This window comes from Armigeres subalbatus, chromosome 3 (genome assembly GCF_024139115.2).
Source record: "Armigeres subalbatus isolate Guangzhou_Male chromosome 3, GZ_Asu_2, whole genome shotgun sequence".
In the NCBI taxonomy this organism is placed as follows: Eukaryota; Metazoa; Arthropoda; class Insecta; order Diptera; family Culicidae; genus Armigeres; species Armigeres subalbatus.
This window is the reverse complement of record NC_085141.1, coordinates 22744199-22763008: the sequence shown is the minus strand read 5'-3', so window position 1 is coordinate 22763008 and position 18810 is coordinate 22744199. Positions and strand designations below refer to the sequence as shown.

Genomic DNA, 18810 nt, shown 5'->3' with positions numbered 1-18810 from the left:
TCGAAATCTGAAAATGTTCAGAAACGACGTTTTAAAATTTTCACTCAAAAAGTGAAGCTTCCATATTTTTATGATTACTTCGAATTCCATGGATATTTTTGCATGTGTTGGTACAAAAGGATTAGTTTTATGTATTTCAGCAAAAAATGTTGAAAAAATAGACTATTAACCTCGTCCAGAACCTCGAAAAGCGTAGCGTAGTTGGCTATAGACCTGTGCCGCCGCCGACGATTTTGGGTCATAATTTTGCCACGCCGATGACTAATCGCAATAAAAAAAAATCAATTAACTTGAGTCGAGTCGAGTAAAATAAGAGACACTGGAGATGGCCTTACAGAGACGAAATACGTATTTGTATTACAACGTAGTGGAATTGATTGGAATAGTACTACCTCGGGCCCTCCTTAGCCGTGTGGTAAGATGCGCGGCTACAAAGCAAGACCATGCTGAGGGTGGCTGGGTTCGATTCCCGGTGCCGGTCTAGACAATTTTCGGATTGGAAATTGCCTCGACTTCCCTGGGCATAAAAGTATCATCGTGTTAGCCTCATGATATACAAATGCAAAAATGGTACCTTGGCTTAGAAACCTCGCAGTTAATAACTGTGGAAGTGCTTAATGATGAACACTAAGCTGCGGGGCGGCAATATCCCAGTACTGAGATGTTATGCCAATGAAGAAGAAGTACTACCTAAGCTCGTGTTATGATTGTTGTTGTTAGTTAGTTGTTAGAATGTTGTTGAGGTGGAACTCGTCAGAATTCAATTTCAAATCCACCTCAAGTAATGGTGCCTCTAAGACAGTGTGGTGACAAACATTGGTTAATGAATTGGTTGGTTGATTAGTTGTGAATTTGAATTAGGCAGTATCTAGTAGATTTAATATACTAAATAGAATAATACAAAAAATGTTGAAATGGTCTTTGGAATTCGTCTAAGCCAAAGCCTCATTCAGTCGGGCACCTAAATCTGTAGGCAGTGTTGTCCTACACTCTGTGCAAAAAATGACATTACGATTTTACAATCTGAACTATGTAAGTGCAACTAATAGAAGGCTATTTGAATTTTCTTCGTTTCCATCGTTTAGATGGAGTAAAATCAAAGACCAGAATTTCTTGCACAGAGTGTAAGACAACACTACCTGTAGGTGACTCGCAAATTATGTTTGTTGTGGCACATAAGCTTTTGTGAAGGCTCGAATATATCACCAAAGCATCAAAACCACTTGGTATAGTTCCTAGTAAATTCCTCCAGATATTCTTCCCCAAAGTTTCAATAGAAAAACCTTAGAAAATTACTTTATGTATTCTTCCGGAAATGTCTTACGAAATTTCTCCGAAAATTCCTTCAGAAATTCCATTACGGATTTCTTCAGAAAATCCTTCACGAATTTCTTCAGAAAATTCCTTATGGAATGCATACAAAAAATTTGTTTCAGTAATTTCTACGAAAATGTTGTTAGGAATTCCTTAGGACAATCGTTAAGGAATTCCTTCGGAAGTTTCTTTAGCGATTCCTCCGGATATTTTTTAATAAATTCCATTTGGAGTTTCTTCAAAAACTGTTTAGCAACCCTCAAGCAATACCTCCTCATGAATTTCTTCGGCAATTATTCTATGAATTCCTTAAATAAATTCTTCCAGAGATTGCATAAGGTATTTCTTCCAAATTTTCCTAAGGAATTTCTTCAGAACTTCTTCCAGCAATTCCTTTAAAACATTCTCCGGGAATTCTCCCAGAACTTCCTGCAGGAATTTCATCGAAAATGCCTTCATGAGTTCTTTACGAAATTCTAAAATAACAAAATTCGGATTTTTTCAGTGTTAGTTGTTTAATTTGTTTGTTTTATTTTTTCGAAAATTCAATTAGCAACTTCACCGAAAACTATTTCATTATCTAATTAATTTTCAATGGATTTCCTGAAAGAAATTTGAAATATCCAAAGGAATTCTTGGTGGATTTTTTTAGATTATTCAAGGAAATTTTTTTGAGGAGCTGTTAAATGAATTTTTGGAGAAGTTTTTGAAGAAATTCCTGGAGGGTTTTGTGCAGGAATTTCTAAATGTATTTCCGAAGGCATTTGTAAAAGAGAGCCTGAATGGATTTTCGAAAATAATTCCCGTTTGAACTACTATAATGCTACGTTTAGACAAGACAAGTGAATTGAGCAAGTCGCTTGAATCGAACGCGAATGGAACGTATAAACATCTTTATTCAATTCACTTGAACGAAAGGAAAGTTGAACATGTTCAACTTTTGGCAAGTCAATTGAATTCAACTGAGTTGTTCAATTCACTTGCCCTGTCAAAACGTAGCTTAAGAGATTTTGAAAGTATTTATTTCTCGGAGACTTCCCAGAAAACTTTCAGTGGAAATTTTGAAGAACTTGAGGAAATTTCGGAGAATTCCCCTTACAAGTTCCAAAGAATGTCTTTTAAAAATTCCAAAGACATCTTCTTGGATATTCCATAATGCTACCTTTGTAAATTCTAAATAATTTTCCGTTGAAGTGCGACATAATTTCTCTTGGAAATTCTAAAGAATCACTTGTAGTTTCTAAAGAAGTTCCTGCCGAAAATCAAAAGATATTTTAGTAGAATCTACAATGTAATCAATGTAATCCAAATGGAAATTTTAAGATTTTTTTCGAAATTTTTTATAGAACACTTTGGAGAATTTTCCTGCTCAAAACAGAAGAATTTGCTGTTGAAATCATGATATTTTTAAGACGTAGTTCAGACTATTACTTCAGTGAAATCCATCCAGATTATTTCGGTAAAGTCTTGCAAAAAAAACGGAAAAATCGAAAAAAAAATCAAATAAGTGAACTTTGCAAAAAGCTGCTCTATGAAATGTTTTCCAAAAAAAAGTCTACGTAGACTTTTAGTATACCCCCGCCCCTCTTCGTGGACTGACGTAGACTTTTTCGAACCCCACCCCCCCCCCCCCTCAAGAGTCTACGTGGTTTATGGACAAGCATCAAAGGAATTTCTGAAGGAATTTTTGAAGGAATTTCCGGAGGAATTCTCAAAGGAATTTATGAAGAAATTTCTAATAGAACTCCAGAGGAAATGCCTACTGGTATTTCTGAAGTAATTTTTAGATTTCTCCAGGAATTCCTTCGGATTTTTTTTGTAATTCTCCAAAAAATTCTATGGCGATTCGTCCAGGAATTCCCTCGGAAATAACCTCAAGAAGTTCTACAAAACTCCTCCGGAAACGAATTCCAGAAAGTCTTTCGAAAATTCTCTCAGCTATATTCTGGAATTTCTCTCAGGAATTAGTTAGGAAAAAGTTCCTTCAGAAATTGTTTTAAGAAAACCTTGGGAAAATCGTTACTCTTTTGGAATTCCTTGCAAAGTTCTAGGACGATATTTCCTTAAGAATTCCTGAACAAGTTCCTGAAGGAATCCGTAGAAGTCCCTGCAGTTTTTTTTTTCAAAGTAACTCCTGAAGAAACTTCTGACTTCTTCTTCTTTCTCTTTGAAAATCATTTGTTATTCCTTCAGAAGATTTTTTTAGTAGATCCTCTAAGAGTTCCTTGACAATTGTTCCTGAAACCCCATAGGAATTCTTCCAAAACTACGCTAATCCTTTGAAAATTCCTCCAGTAAATTTTTTTGTAACTTCATGAAGCTACCTACTGACACTGACAAAACTAGCTCTGTACACATCGTTGATTCGTCCAGTCGTCCTGTACGGCCATGAATCATGGACGTTAAAAGAGGCAGATTATAAAATTCTCAAAGTGTTTGAATTGAAAATACTGTACTCAATACTTGGCAGCGTGGTGGAAAATGGTAAATGGCGCAGACGAATGAATGAATCACGAGTTAATCCAAGTATACAAAAATGCAGACATAGGCAGGTTGATAAAATAAGGCAGATTACAGTGGGTTGGACATGTAGTGCGTATGGAGGAAGAGAGACCAGCAAAAGAACTTGCAGAGAACCTGGAACAGGACGTAGGCTCTGGGGTGTGCAATCGAGGTGGATGCGGAAGCAGCCGCTGATGGATTTTTGAAATACTGTTAGAAATTCCTTCGAAAATGTCTGTGGGGATTTGCTCAAAATTTGAAAGGTTCCTACTACACTTTCCAACACTACTTCAGGATTTTTTCGGAAAGTCCTTTGGAAAATTCTTTTAGGAATTGCTTCAAAAATAGTTCATTCTTTAATAAATTTCCGAATGAATTCCTGCAGGAATATTGTATGTTTTACTAAAGAAATTTCCCAAAAAGAATCTGAATGGATTATTCTTTCTAAAATAAAAAAAATCTACAGAAATTGTCATAGTATTTTACGAAGGAATTCCTAATGAAATTTCCTGAGAAATGCCTGTAGGAATTGAAAAAAGTCATAGTTTCCTCCAGAAATTCTTTTAGAAACTCCACCAAGATCGTTGTTGGCATATTTAAGCAAATTTCAGGAAAAAATATTAGATTTTTCTGAAATTCAGTTATTTTGAGATCAAAAATAACTTTTGAAAAAAGTTATTAACAAATTAGTTCTATGACACCGAAATCTAATTCTTAACACTGAGGAGTCACGAAAAAGTAAACAGGATTTATTGTTAAAATTTGATTAACCAAATTTAAGAGTAACAATAGTGGTAATTCAAATAACATTTTGAAATCAGGTATTGATTAGTATCGCCGGCCAGTGGCGTAGCCACGGGGGTGGTTTTGGACATAAAACCCTCCCCAGAGACAATTTTTTTAGAAGAATTTTTTTTTCGAACTCTCTCAATTTAAAAAAATGTTCAGAAAACCCCACCCAGACCAATTTTCTGGCTACGCCACTGTCGCCGGCAATCGGCAAACGCAGAATATTGCAATTTTAATCCACTGAAGTCGGTTTCTATACGGGCTATTCCTACCGTGTGAATCAAAACCGCGTTAATCCAAAAATCCACGGTAAAATTGTTTTTTTTCAGCCATTGATTTTTTTCATCCACGCCGGTTCACGCCGCCGCCGCCGCCGATAAAAGTCAACGGCGCGCCGCCGCCGGGGCAAAAGTAATTACCACGCCGCCGTCGTCGATTATATGACCGGCGCACAGGTCTAGTTGGCTACACGTTCGCCTTACAAGCGGATGGTCATGGGTTCGATTCCCAGCTCCTCCTCCAAACCCTCGTCAGTCGAAAGAGCTACTGTCACAAATGTTGATCGCACGGTTCGAACAGAAGAGTTTGGATTACTCAAAATATCTCAGATCAATGATATCTCGATGATCGCGTGACTGATGCAAACACGCCGTTCGTGAACGTGAACTCTCAACGTAAATCAAAACATTGAATGACAAAAAACGCTAGTTTGCAAGCTTAAGATCGTAGATTCTGTGCTAAAAGACAGGATGACTTAGAATTTTCCACGTATCGGGGGACTTCCTAGGAGCTATAATGGATATAACTGAATGCATATTGAAGCTATGAGTACTGAAAAAAAACTTTTTTGTAGCTGTAGATCTCAAATCCCGAACTCAAGGACAGTTTGGATGACCCAGAATATGCAAAAATGATCTTACGATATCTGTTGACCTCCTATGAGCTGTGATGGATATAATTGAATGCATTATTGAAGCTTTCAGTACTGAAAAAATACTTTCTTGTAGCTGTAGATCACAAGTCCCGAACTCAACGGCAGCACAGAAAACAGACATGGAGGCTCGAACAAAATTTCGAGCAAAACATGTGTAAAAAATCAAACCGAACCCCATCGACGTCGACATTGCAACTCACAAACTTTGTTTGAAAACACGATAGCGCTGGTGTACTTTGCATGCAAAATGGCATTTTTTGATGACGCTAGCGCTGATTCTGCACAGAGATACGGCGACATTCCAAATTATTTTACAATGAACAGCAAAAAGTAATCACAACATAGCGAGTACAGCTTCAACGTCTGTTCTCTGTGACGATAGTTTTGATGACCCAGAATATCTCAAAACTATCTCAAGATATCTGTTGACCTCCTAGGAGCTGCAATGGATATAATTGGATGCATATTGAAGCTTTGAGTACTGAACAAATACTTTCTTGTAGCTGTAGATCTCAAGTCCCGAACTCAAGGACAGTTTGGATGACCCAAAATATCTCAAAACTATCTTACGATATATTTTGCCCTCCCAGGAGCTGTAATGGATATAACTGAATGTATATTGAAGCTTTGAGTACTGGTGATCTTGCAGCTGTAGATCACAAGTCCCGAACTCAAGGCTAGTTTGGATGGCCTAGGACGTTCAAGGAAGGTTGAAAATAGTTTATTGTATATCACGTTAACTCTACGGATACGTTTGAATAAAAATCTTATTTTGAAACAGTACCATTCGCTACAAATATGGAGTTTTGTGCGTGATCTCTCTTGTTTCGGATCGCAGAACGATCGCGCGGTCGGACGAATTATTGTGTTCTGCATTGCGCGGCCGGTAATAAAATTTATCAGTTTTGTGCGTGATCTCTCTTGTTTCGGACAGCAGAACGATCGCGCGGTCGGACGAATTATTGTGTTCTGCATTGCGCGGCCGGTAATAAAATTTATCAGTTCTGTGCGTGATCTCTCTTGTTTCGGACAGCAGAACGATCGCGCGGTCGGACGAATTATTGTGTTCTGCATTGCGCGGCCGGTAATAAAATTTATCAGTTTTGTGCGTGATCTCTCTTGTTTCGGACCGCAGAACGATCGCTCGGTCGGACGAATTATTGTGATCTGCATTGCGCGGCCGGTAATAAAATTTATCAGTTCTGTGCGTGATCTCTCTTGTTTCGGACCGCAGAACGATCGCTCGGTCGGACGAATTATTGTGATCTGCATTGCGCGGCCGGTAATAAAATTTATCAGTTCTGTGCGTGATCTCTCTTGTTTCGGACCGCAGAACGATCGCGCGGTCGGACGAATTATTGTGATCTGCATTGCGCGGCCGGTAATAAAATTTATCAGTTCTGTGCGTGATCTCTCTTGTTTCGAAGCGGGCTTGGTAGTCATATGGCTACTGCTTCTGCCTCATACGCAGGAGGTCGTGGGTTCAATCCCAGGTCCGTTCCATTCTCCTACTTTGTATCTTCCTCTATATTTCTCATGTTCTAGCAATCGCTAGAACTGGAAATGGACTTTCAAACCGTTTCCATTTTTATTCCTATACCTTCAACTTGAGTATTCTAACAGTAATCTGCTAGAATTGGAAATGAACTATAGAGCTCGTTTCCTACATCCAATTAGAAATTCCATCAGTTACCTTCTCCTATCTATCACATTGGCAGCTCGTTAACCAAAACGGACCTCTGCCTCTCCAACCTAACCCATAAATTCCAACAAATTCCGCATGAACTCGTGGCAAGTGCAGAGGTATATTCGGCTTGCAGTGGGCGAGTGATTGCATCATCATTTGCTCCCCTTCCCTACATTGACTTGCATTCTGACGTGGCAGGCGCCAGTATGACCTAACAAATGAGATCACCAGTACTTGTACATTGAAGATGTGTGCTAGTCCCAAGCAAACATCTGTTGGTTCCCTGTGCAAGAACAGCTGATCTGGTCATAATGGAGTAGCAACTACGAGCAGTCAATCAAGCTCAAGCTCAAGCTCAAGTACCATTCGCTACAAATATGCTTAACATTTCCTTTTTCCTAACTTCACCGTGTTCAGGACTTTCTAGATTGTCGTAAGGCCTTAATCGCCCATGCCTGATATTTTTCCCTGATAAGAGAGTTAATTTTAATCAATTTTGCTGATTTTTGTTCATTTTTATCCATTGTGCGATGTTATACATCCATTTTTCTTTTGGGGTATATGACCCCGAGGGCCTGAAAGGGTAAGGTACATTTAAGTGAGTCAGTTTTGTACAAACTGAATCCTCTTCATTTTCTTTATATTGGCATTACATCCCCCACTTGGACATGGCTGCCTCGTAGCTCAGTGTTTATTAAGTACTTCCGCAATTATGAATTGATTATTTAAAAATCTACATCTATTAATTACACCTCCTTATTCGAATCGACGATTTGGTAAATGACGCTCAACCAAGCTCACTCACCGCAATCAGGTCACCATAAATTAAGTTAAATCAAATTAAAATGTGGTTCACGCTGAGATAGAAATGATAAATTAAGTAGGCACAATGCTTGCCCTTCACCATCTTTGTATTGTTTGATTCAGTCCAAACTTTCGATTTTGTCACTTTGTTAATGGTTTTCTTGACCAGACTTGCATCCTTTCTCCTTCACATAACATACATACACTGCCCATGATTGCATATTTATAACACTCGCATTTTTGTTTATTTTGTAAAAAGCATGTGAATCGTTCAGCAAGCTCAATTTACTGCATCTAATCCCACAATAGTAAAATGGGCTTTACTATCTTGCTTATCTGTGGTAAGCTGGAAATGAGTGAGCTTGTGGGTAGGATGGACAAACGATTTACAAAATCAGCCAAAATTCAAATGTTACAAATATGCGATCATGGGCAGTATAATTCAGGTGCTACCAATTTACAAACAGAATTGCGAAAACGTGGTACGGCAACTGCTTATGCTCGCGGGACGACCACTTGTTGCGCCGTATTTAAACTATTTCAAGTGGATGATCAATCACTGATTGGTTTGGAGAGGATCGTGTGGTTAAGTGGGACCCTTTGAGCAGATAGGCGCTGCTGAGAATCGGTGGGTATGAGAGGTTTACCTGCCACTGGCACTTGAATGTGAACAGTGGTATACCTTCGAGAGGGGTAACTAAAAGCATTCGAAAGCGGAACCATACAAGGGAATATGTAACAGACCGAAGGTCAGTAGATTGCTGAACTTTGCAATAAGACCCAGTAATGCACGATTTATACGATCATAGCAGGGTGTTCAAAATAAAATCTGTACGTCTTCAAAAAGAAAGGCTTTCTGGCAAAAGCCACCCTAATTTAGTTATATTCTTTAAATCAATGATGGTATGTCCAACCCTTTGAGCAAATTAAACAATTTCCATGTAATCCTTATTTTACGAAATTTCAAATTATTAAATAAGCAGCGTCCTGTCAAGAAGGTAGATCGCTCTGCTGTCATTTCATTGATGTGATAACGTTTACTCTATTTTTGGGTTGTCGAGTGCTTAAGCGACTCGTTAATTGGGACTTATGTGGGAATATTGTCACCTTCATCCGAAATATTTTTTTCCAACCGCATATTTCGAGTGCAGGTTGGAAAGTCTTGGTCAAGCTCCGACAGTAAACAGCGTACATGATGCATATGTGAACAAATGATGTTGCAAAATAAGAATCCTTCGTCTAGACAATATTACCACATCTTCTCTAATCCCTTCTTAGCACTTTTGTTATGACAATTACACATTTTGCATTGCATATTTAGGTTTATGAAACATATTTTATGGATCGTTATAATTCTTGCACGAATCCGACCTAAATTGTCGCTTTAGCATCGTGTCACCCATGCCGTCATTCGAAGACAAGTGTTTAACCTAAAATTTGTAGCATTTAAATTAGATCCTCAATTATGCCTTAATTGAAATGCTCTCTAAACAATGTTTATTTTAGCGCGACCACTATTGACTGACAGCCAACAACAGACGTAAAAATTCGGCACGATGCTCGCGCGTATTTTGCTAGTGGACACAAGGTTGCTGTAGCGCACAGTAGGATGGTTACGGAAACTCCTAAGCAAAACCTAAAGCTGTGTGATGGTTTTTAAATTTTGATATTTCCGTTCCGTTCGTATAAGGATGCTTTCAATTAATATAATAAGCATGCCTTCAAATCGCCAGGATAGATTATTTGAATACCACTACGTAGATAAAGCTCAATAATAAAATATGCAGGGTTTCGACTTTTCGTTTCAATGAGACCAAAGTAAGCGTTTTTCGGGCCAAGTGAAAATCTAGTTTCGTTGTTTATGTTGAGGATCATCTTTCACCCATCAATTTTTTCTCTAGAATTAGCATTGGAAGATAAACGAAAATCTTGCCTATTAGATGAAAATCCTTTTTCGTTTCATTACTTTCACCTCTCACTCACTTTTCGCGAGAATTATCGCAGAACAATTACAAAATTGTATGGCCGCGCCGGGATTCGATCCCAGAATAGTAACAATAATAGCTGTGGGGATGCGCTTACTTTAGCCACACCACCATGCTATCCGTATGAAAGCGTTAAGTTATTTGTTCCACATAAGCTACTACCATTTGCATTGATGATGCCTCGAAAAGACTCGAATATGAAAGAAAAAGAGCAAACCAACGTTTAGCGGCAATCGAAGTGAGCGAAAAATTGTTATCACTCTCCAGGCTGTTTTTCTTTCCCGAAAAGCGATTTCTCCCCGAAAACTTTCGTGAGGGAAAATCATGTGCTCCTGAGATTGAGTGAGCATTATGAACCCTGAAAATATGAATATTGTTTTGGTGACGATGCCTTGCCCAATTTTTCACTATCATCCGGACACTACACCATGCGTTGCCAGCAGCAGCGTCTTCTGTATCCGGCTAGTAGCCAGTGTCACAGTTTTCGAATTCCCACACCATTCGAACTTGATGAGGGCACCCTTCGATTGTGTTTCTATTGAAACGAGTTTCTCCACTCTAATTTAGAATGCAGATCATTTGTGCGAATTGATCGCAGAACATTACGCCGGGTCAGACTAATACGCTGAATGTCGAGCCAATACGGATAGGGCTGGGGTAAAAAGTTCGGAGACCGTGGAAAATGCCTGCCAACTGTCTGGTAACTCTAGCGCCTGCCCAAAGTTTCCGCTCGATTTCCTCACATGACCCCCTTGTGCTGAGTGCGATGCTCACGAATTTTCCTATAAATATATCCATTCTCACGTGCGTCCGTCAAGGCGAAGGGCTGCGCAACATTAAACTGATGGATTTAAAATAGAGGGAAAAGGTAAATGCAAAACCTATTTTTATTCTCATGCACAGGTTGGATGTTTTCAAAGGTACACACTTGGAGAATGTTGACGATCAAAGGTGACGAAGCATTACTCACATTCCTCCTCGCTTGCACCGCGGGACTCTCAGCGAGGGACCAATTAAAATTTTCGTGATTGATCTTCGCACATTACGCGATCACACGATCGCCTTATAGTAAGGTGGGGGAATTCAAAATTGTTCTTATATTTTATTGAATTTTCATCCTGAAAAATATGACATTAGGCAGATCCGTGTGGTGCAGGTGTCAGTATGAAAATGTATCTGAAAGCTCACAGTAAAGAATGACTTTGTACGATTTTAATTTCTTAATACAATTTTCCAAATCATTTGCAGGCCTCCGTCGAGACAAAAACTTTCTTTATTTTCACTGAATATTTGTTATTAGTATGGTTTCTTACCCCATTCCCGGCAAAGCATGCGTAGAGCTGCAATATTACTCGCAGCAAGCAGTTTTACCTTAATGTGTTGGACGACGTAACATTCCAATGGGTTTATTATCTGTTCGAAAATAAGTAACCCTTAGTCACCATAGTTTTAAAACGGTATTGAATGATTTAAAGTATCGATGGCTAACACTTGTTTCAGTAACTGTGATTGATTTTCCGGCATACATCAAGTCTCTTCGGCAGATTTTTCTTATGTTCTCTCGTTCTTTCAAAACGGTCAAATGTGACGAAAACAAACGTATCACGACATGTTTGATGACGTTTTCGAGACAAAAAATTAGCATCACTAGATTTTCTCATATTTTGATTTTATCGTTATAGTTGAAACTTTATTATGGAATAAGCTCAAGAATCAAAGAGCATAACGAAACCAAATTCAATGCATTTGTGTTAGCACTATGAAAATCGATTAGCTTTTGACTTGATCATTCTTCTCTACATTATCATTGTACGTACATAAAAATTGGATACATTCAGACACATGATATATTTACAACAGGTTATGTAAATGAGTACAACTAGTGTGAAAAATTTCTGATTAATGTTGTATCAATTCGGATTACGTTGTAACATTTTTTTGGCATGGAAACTTTGATTTGAATTTAATCTACAATTCTATTGGAACAATTTTTTTTCTAAAAGAAACAAGATGCGAACTTGCTTGATTTATTTTTTAATGCAAACAAAACATAAAGTAGAAAATTAAAGAGAAAGTATGTGAAAATTCTTATTGAATTCCTTCGTTTGCTAGTAAAACAATAGCCAATGGAAAAAGGCTATAATTTCAATCCGAAAACGAACTTTTATACAAGCTTCGGAGACCCATAGTGTTATACACCAATCGACTCAGCTCGACAAACTGGACAAATGTCTGTCTGTCCGTGTGTATGTGTCAGTGGCGTAGCCAGAAAATTGGTCTGGGCGGGTTTTCTGAACATTTTTTTTATTTGAGAGGGTTCAAAAAATTTTTTTTCTTAAAATGTTGTCTCTGGGGAAGGGTTTATTTCCAAAACCACCCCCGTGGCAATGCCACTGGTATGTGTGTTCACAAAAGTTAATAAAAACGTTAGACAACTTTTCATATAGTAATCCTCATTCGATTTTGTCGCAAAAAAAAAGTTTCATTCGTCAGGGTACAAAGCCTAGTTGATCACTATTGAATTTGATTACGATGTGACAAAAAATTATGAAGTAAATGGTACGTCGAACCATATTAGCAGTATTAGCACCATATGTTAGGCTTGGTTAAATGCGAGAAAGGCAATATGATTACTCGATGAATTAAGTTGGGTTTTATAATGGAGCAATCAGCTACCACTTGGAAGGATAAACAGACTCCCTTCCCGTTCTTTATGGACAAATGTGGAAATCTACACTTCCTCTTCTTTGTCCAAGCAGTTATGCTTTGCTTGTTTTGGAGGAGATCAAAGGTGTTATCGTATCATATGAATATGCTTTATCGATATGAACTTGATTTGCGGTGATTTGATTAGTCATTTGGCATATAAAGCACTAGTTCGACAACTGGTGCTATAGCCACGATTAGCCTAATGTACATATTCACATCTGAGTTTTCAGAACATTGTTAATTAATTTCCAAGTCGGGTGTTTTGATACCCGGAACATAGGCAATTAACTTTTATTGAACTGAAAGATTAATTTGACAATCTTCAGTTCTCACATCTTACTTTTATTTTGTTACATTTCTCGTTTCACTTCTTGCTTTATTACTTCTTACTTCTTACTTCTCACTCTTCACTTCTCACTTTTCACATTTAAACTCAAGTAACATTTTAAGGTTTAGCATGATCTATAAGAGGTCTTCATGACCACCTGCTAATAAAACTAATAACTCCACCTAAACCTCTTCATAACATCATTCCGGTCTTCCAGCCTAATGGACCAATCTAGAAGAAGTTATTAAAACCGTATTAAAAGTAGCAATACAACTGCAATAAAACATTGTATTGAATTTTTTGATACTCTATAAAAGGTTGTCGTGACCATCATAAGAGTAACAATAAAACTGTTTCAATTTCATATTATGGATTATATTTATTGTCATTCCATTGGTTCTGTTTTTATTTTCATTATTGAGTTTGTAAAAGTTTAAAATCAACGTGCCTCGAAATTATCGAATAATCACATGAAAATACGAAATTAAAAAAAATTCCAAGCTGCTCAAAATATTTCAATTTCGAACAGTTTGTAATAAAGTAACCGTGCTTGTATCAAAAAACCTCAGAAACTAATGAATAGTCTATTTGATCGTAATTGATGTATTTTTTTTAATCACGGCTATGACGTTGATCATTATTTCGACATGGCGACATTCCTTTTTATGAAAATTTATATAATTTATATTTTTTTATGAGTTTCGGAGCTAATCGAAATTTAATCGCTTCCCTGAGAGAACCAGGATCCCAGGAACACTTCCTGGCGTGGCCAATGTGTCTTAAACATCTCAAAAACTCATCTATTGAACTTGTCATTCAAAATCATGGAGTTTGATATGTAGCAAGATGGGTTTTGGTGCTAGGCGAGATTTGTCCACTTTCTTGAGGGAACCAGGTTTCCGGGAACATTTCCGGTTGTGACCAATGTGTCCAAAACCTTGCAAAAACTCATCTATTGAGATTGTCTTCCAAAATCATGAAGTTTGATATGTCGCAAGATTGGTTTTCAGACCACTTGTAAAGTGTCCGCTACTCAGGGAACCAGGTTCCCGGAACATCCGGAACCATGTCCTGGTGATCCAGTTGTATCAAAACTAACTTCTGATGCTGGTCAATGATGATTGACCATGTTTGCATCAACATTCTGAACACTTTCGTTCATTTATCAATGGTTTTAAAAAAAGACCCGTTTTTGACTGCACCTGACCCAGGACCCCCCCTCCCTAAATAAATCCGACCGGATTGGAACCATGGTCAAATCAAGTCATGTACTAAAAGATAGACATGATGACGCTTCTTCCCTGAAAATTTCATGGCAATCGAACGAAAAATGAGCCCACACGGGTTATTTAAATTTTGTTTTCTTGGTCAGACCGAAACGGGTTAAAGCAGTGACCTAAACTGGTTTTATGATGCATTTGAAAGCAATAATAAAACTATTATTAAAATTTCAAAGCTAACAAAAAGTTTAGTTTTAAAACATGGTTTATAAGAGTTTTATGGATATCTCAATGGTTATACAGTCCCATCCCGATTTTGGCAACACCCGTTTTTGTCTACCCCCGATTTTGGCAACACCCGTTTTTGGCAACATTTTCTTCCCGATTTTGGCAACAACCTCAAAAATATTTTTTTTATTACTTTTTAGAGCTAAAACCTTTTAATAAATATGTAATAGGATAAACAAAACCAAAAGTGAATATCATTAAGGTTTATATGCGTATTATGGGCTCTGTACGAATAGTGGACACTGTCACTGAAATAATGAATCCACCACTCAAATCACCGCTCATTGCAAAAATTTTCTATTGAAACTATTCTTCTCTTTTTATCCACGTTTTCCATGTCCCTATTCACACTACCCTAATATAACCAGCCCACCGTAGAATGTCGTATTTTTTGCATTCTCACTGATTTTGTCGTCGACAAGCTGACTCACACCGTTGTACATAGTACAACATCTATTAGGCGAAGCCCGCTGTTTACATCACAATGCAACCGATACTGCATGAGTGATCCAGGAGCAAGCAAACCCCAATAGTTTTAATTGCTAGTGATAGCAACTTCGATTTTCTAAATGCGCTATATAGCCATCAAGCCGTTTTGCTCATTATGTGCCTCTTTTTTTATATCAGCCGAGAAACTGTCATTTTATCATTTTATCCGTTTTTCTGCTGCATTTCCGTAAAGATTATAAGCAAAAATTTATTTTAAAGAGTTTTATTGTTTAAAATTCACGCAAATTTGTCTAGCGATTAATATTAGAAAACAGTTAGCTTTTCCGCTTTGCATAACGAGCCTTTTGATTCCAGCATGTTTGCCAACAGTTCAACAGTAATGGTATGAGTTTGGTAACATGTAACCGTAAGGCTCTCGAGCAGGCATTGAAAAAAAATCAGATCAAGAGAATCGGGTTAATCTAAGCCAACTTGATGCACTGCCGCGGGGCAAGTTATGAGCTTCATAAAATCTTTGAAATTGGACGTTCGATTATTCATACAAATTTTTTCACCAATGGAAGTCTATTAAGTGAAGCTTGATAACACAACAATGAGCGTCGTTACGGTGCGCTATTAGAAGAAGCCATTCAAGAAAGCGGGGTACTAATGCAAAAATCGTTGCTTACATGGATACCTCACCATGGCTTGGCTTGTTAGACGGCGTTGCTCATTGTTTATCACAGCAACAATTGCTCCTACTCGTTGTTTGGCATCCATTTGAGCGAGATAGTTCACTCATTGGCTACGATTGCAATAGATCAATGCTCACTCACACTTCCAATGCCTGCTTTCGAGTGTTCCTTTTTGTGATGGCGAAGTATCAGAAGTGGAGTACCTCCTGTGAAGCTTTCATGAGATCGCTGGTGTAATTCTAGCTGCTTCGATAGGCGAGTGATGCGTCACATGTGGTTTTATTATTATTTATTCAGCCTAACGCCGGAGTGACCTCTGCGGTACATAACAGTCATCTCCGTCCATAGCTGTACGTTACCAGTCACGCAGTCTACGGAGGGTCCGTAAATCGTCTTCCACCTGATCGCTGCACACCTCGCCTTCTTGTGCCTGTCGGATCGTTGTAGAGAACCATTTTTACTCCAAGTGCGCGTTGGTCCTCCACAAGCATTGTCCAGATCTCGTGTCCAAGGAGGACTATCGCCACCGGTTTAATGAGGGGGTATGTTTGGTACAGCGGCGAACTCTTTTCGTTCGGAGTGTTTTTTGGAGTCCAAAGTACGTACGTTTTCCTGTCACAGTCACGTGGCCGACGCTATTGTTAATTTCAAATATTATTTATTATTAAATTTGTATTATGAAATTGGCTAATTAGTTACATTATCGTTTGATTACCATTCTTGAGTTTGTTTCCATTTTGTTTGAACTACAATCTCCGAGTTATGAATAATATCGCAAAAATGTCAATTATGATGCACGTGCATCACTTAAACACACTCCACATACTTTGTTGTACATTTTCTAAGTATTTAGCATCAATCATGCAAACAAAAAAAAATGAAATTTTGTATGAAATTTTTTTCCCGTTTTTGGCAACATCCCCATTTTGGCAACATTAAAATCCAATCGTGTTGCCAAAATCGGGAAGGGACTGTATTAAATCTTTGTTCGTTAGCATTGTTTATGACCACCATAAAACAATAGGCTTCCCGCCCGAATAAAAAATACAGTAGAATAACATTACAATTTATTGTAACACTACTATTAATAACATTAAATTGGCAATAGATTATATTGTAAATGAAACTATAGAAATACATTAGAATGTATTGTTATGAACCATTCACTCAAGTGTAAATGAAGTTTTCGCAATAGAATGTACGGGTTGTTAAGTATCGTAACTATACAAAATCTGAGATTTTTCCATACATTTTTTTCGTCACACAATAGAGTGTATGGTTAATATATTGTTAAAATATCCGAACAAAACTGTTCAAAATACAATGGATTGTATTGTATTTGTATAGTAAAACAATACGATTTTTGATTTCTCAGTTGTGACAGCTTTACAGTTCAACAATCCAATTTAAAGGGAAAAAAATGCATATTTGTCACTATGAAGCAAATATTCTTATATAGTTTATATACAATGTAAAGAAACGTTTCAAAAGTTATCAATGTATGAATCTTATAGGCGAAAACGTTTCAGAAACAATTGCAAGTATTGTAACATTAGAGAAATATGTTGATGTATTGTATTCTTAGTGCTGATACAATCTGTCCAACCATCAAGAAACAATGTATCCTATTGTATACCGTACATGGTATGGTAATTCAATTGTTTACACTATTGAACCAATAGTACATTTTTATCCGGGCGGGCAGAACCCGTGTAGGCGAAAATAGCTCAATAATATCAAATTTGATAAGAAAGCAAAATCAGATATGGACATGATTGATATAAGAGATAAAAGATCAGACGATAATATCAAAATTTTGCACTACAATATCATGGGAAGATCAAGTTATGCTATTTGTAATAAGTGATCAATATCATGTGCCATTATTTTGTTCTTATCCATATCATATATTGATATTTAAATGATATTACGGTGAAAGTTTTGGATATTTTTGCCTGTTCTTTTATCTCTTATATCAATCAAATCGATATCATGTTTTGTTATTCTGTTCATAGCTTCTACAAAAAAAACCTTATTAAAATTCATATAAAACCCAACTGTCACAGAATTGTGGCTTGGGAAGTTTCACTCTTAATTACCACTTCCAGGGTTAGGATTTCTCACTCACTCACGCGACAACTGATCACTCCACCATGCATTTTATCCGGATAAATTACAGTGCGATAAACTCCGGCACAAGCGATGGTGCGAAAAATTGTTATCCTTCTTCCCATGTTTCGCGAAAATCAAATGCCGCTTGCTTTGCCTCTCCAAGCTGATTGAATCTGACGATGCGCCACGATAAGCAAAAGGTTCAATACAGCAGTTTTTCCCTTCGCTTTCAATCAATTCATGTGGTGGCGTGGTTATAGTGGGCGCTCTGAACATTTTAAAATTGTTTTGGGTTCGAATCCCGTTGCGGTCCTAAATTTTTGTAAATATGCTTGTAAAATTTATCTGATGAGGCGACGAGAAGGAAAATTTGTGGATTAAAAGTAAATGATCCGGCGATCCGGCGCTCACGAATTTATCACCCGCCATTCTATCCGGATAAAAATGTTGTGTGAATACTTCCTCACAGGGGGACCATGAAAAATCACACTCCACTAAATGGATTAATCGCAGGTTTTTATTCATATGAGTGAGAATTCCGAAGCCTGACCACTTCTCTTCCGCTTTTTACTTCACTCACTTCTCTATTCTCACTTTTTGCGTCTCACTTCTCATTTCTTACTTCTCACATCGCACATCACTCTTCTCATTTTTCACTCCTCACTACTTACTTTTCACTTCTCACGTCTAACTTTTTACTTATCACTTTTCACTTCTCACGCTTCACTTCTCACTCTTCACTTCTTACTTTTCACTTCTTACTACTCCCTTTCACTTGAAACTCCTCACGTCTTACTTATTACATCAAGACAAAATTTTCAAAACGACTTATCTGTTTTTGTAAACAAATATTCAAACAACAATTTGACGAATCTGATAGCTCTCCCAGGCAAACCAACACCATCAACAGGTAGCGGAATCCTTCACCTACCTATTGATGGTGTTGGTATGCGTGGGAGAGCTATCAGATTCGTCAAATCGTCGTTTGAATAATTGTTTACAAAATCAGATAAG

At 37.5% G+C, this 18810-nt stretch overlaps 1 protein-coding gene across 10 annotated transcripts in view; it reads left to right on the top strand.

The window, feature by feature from the left end:
• Window positions 1-18810, top strand: part of LOC134227455 (uncharacterized) — a 79307-nt gene that overhangs the window by 28743 nt on the left and 31754 nt on the right. The gene's annotated exons all lie outside the window — the stretch shown is intronic.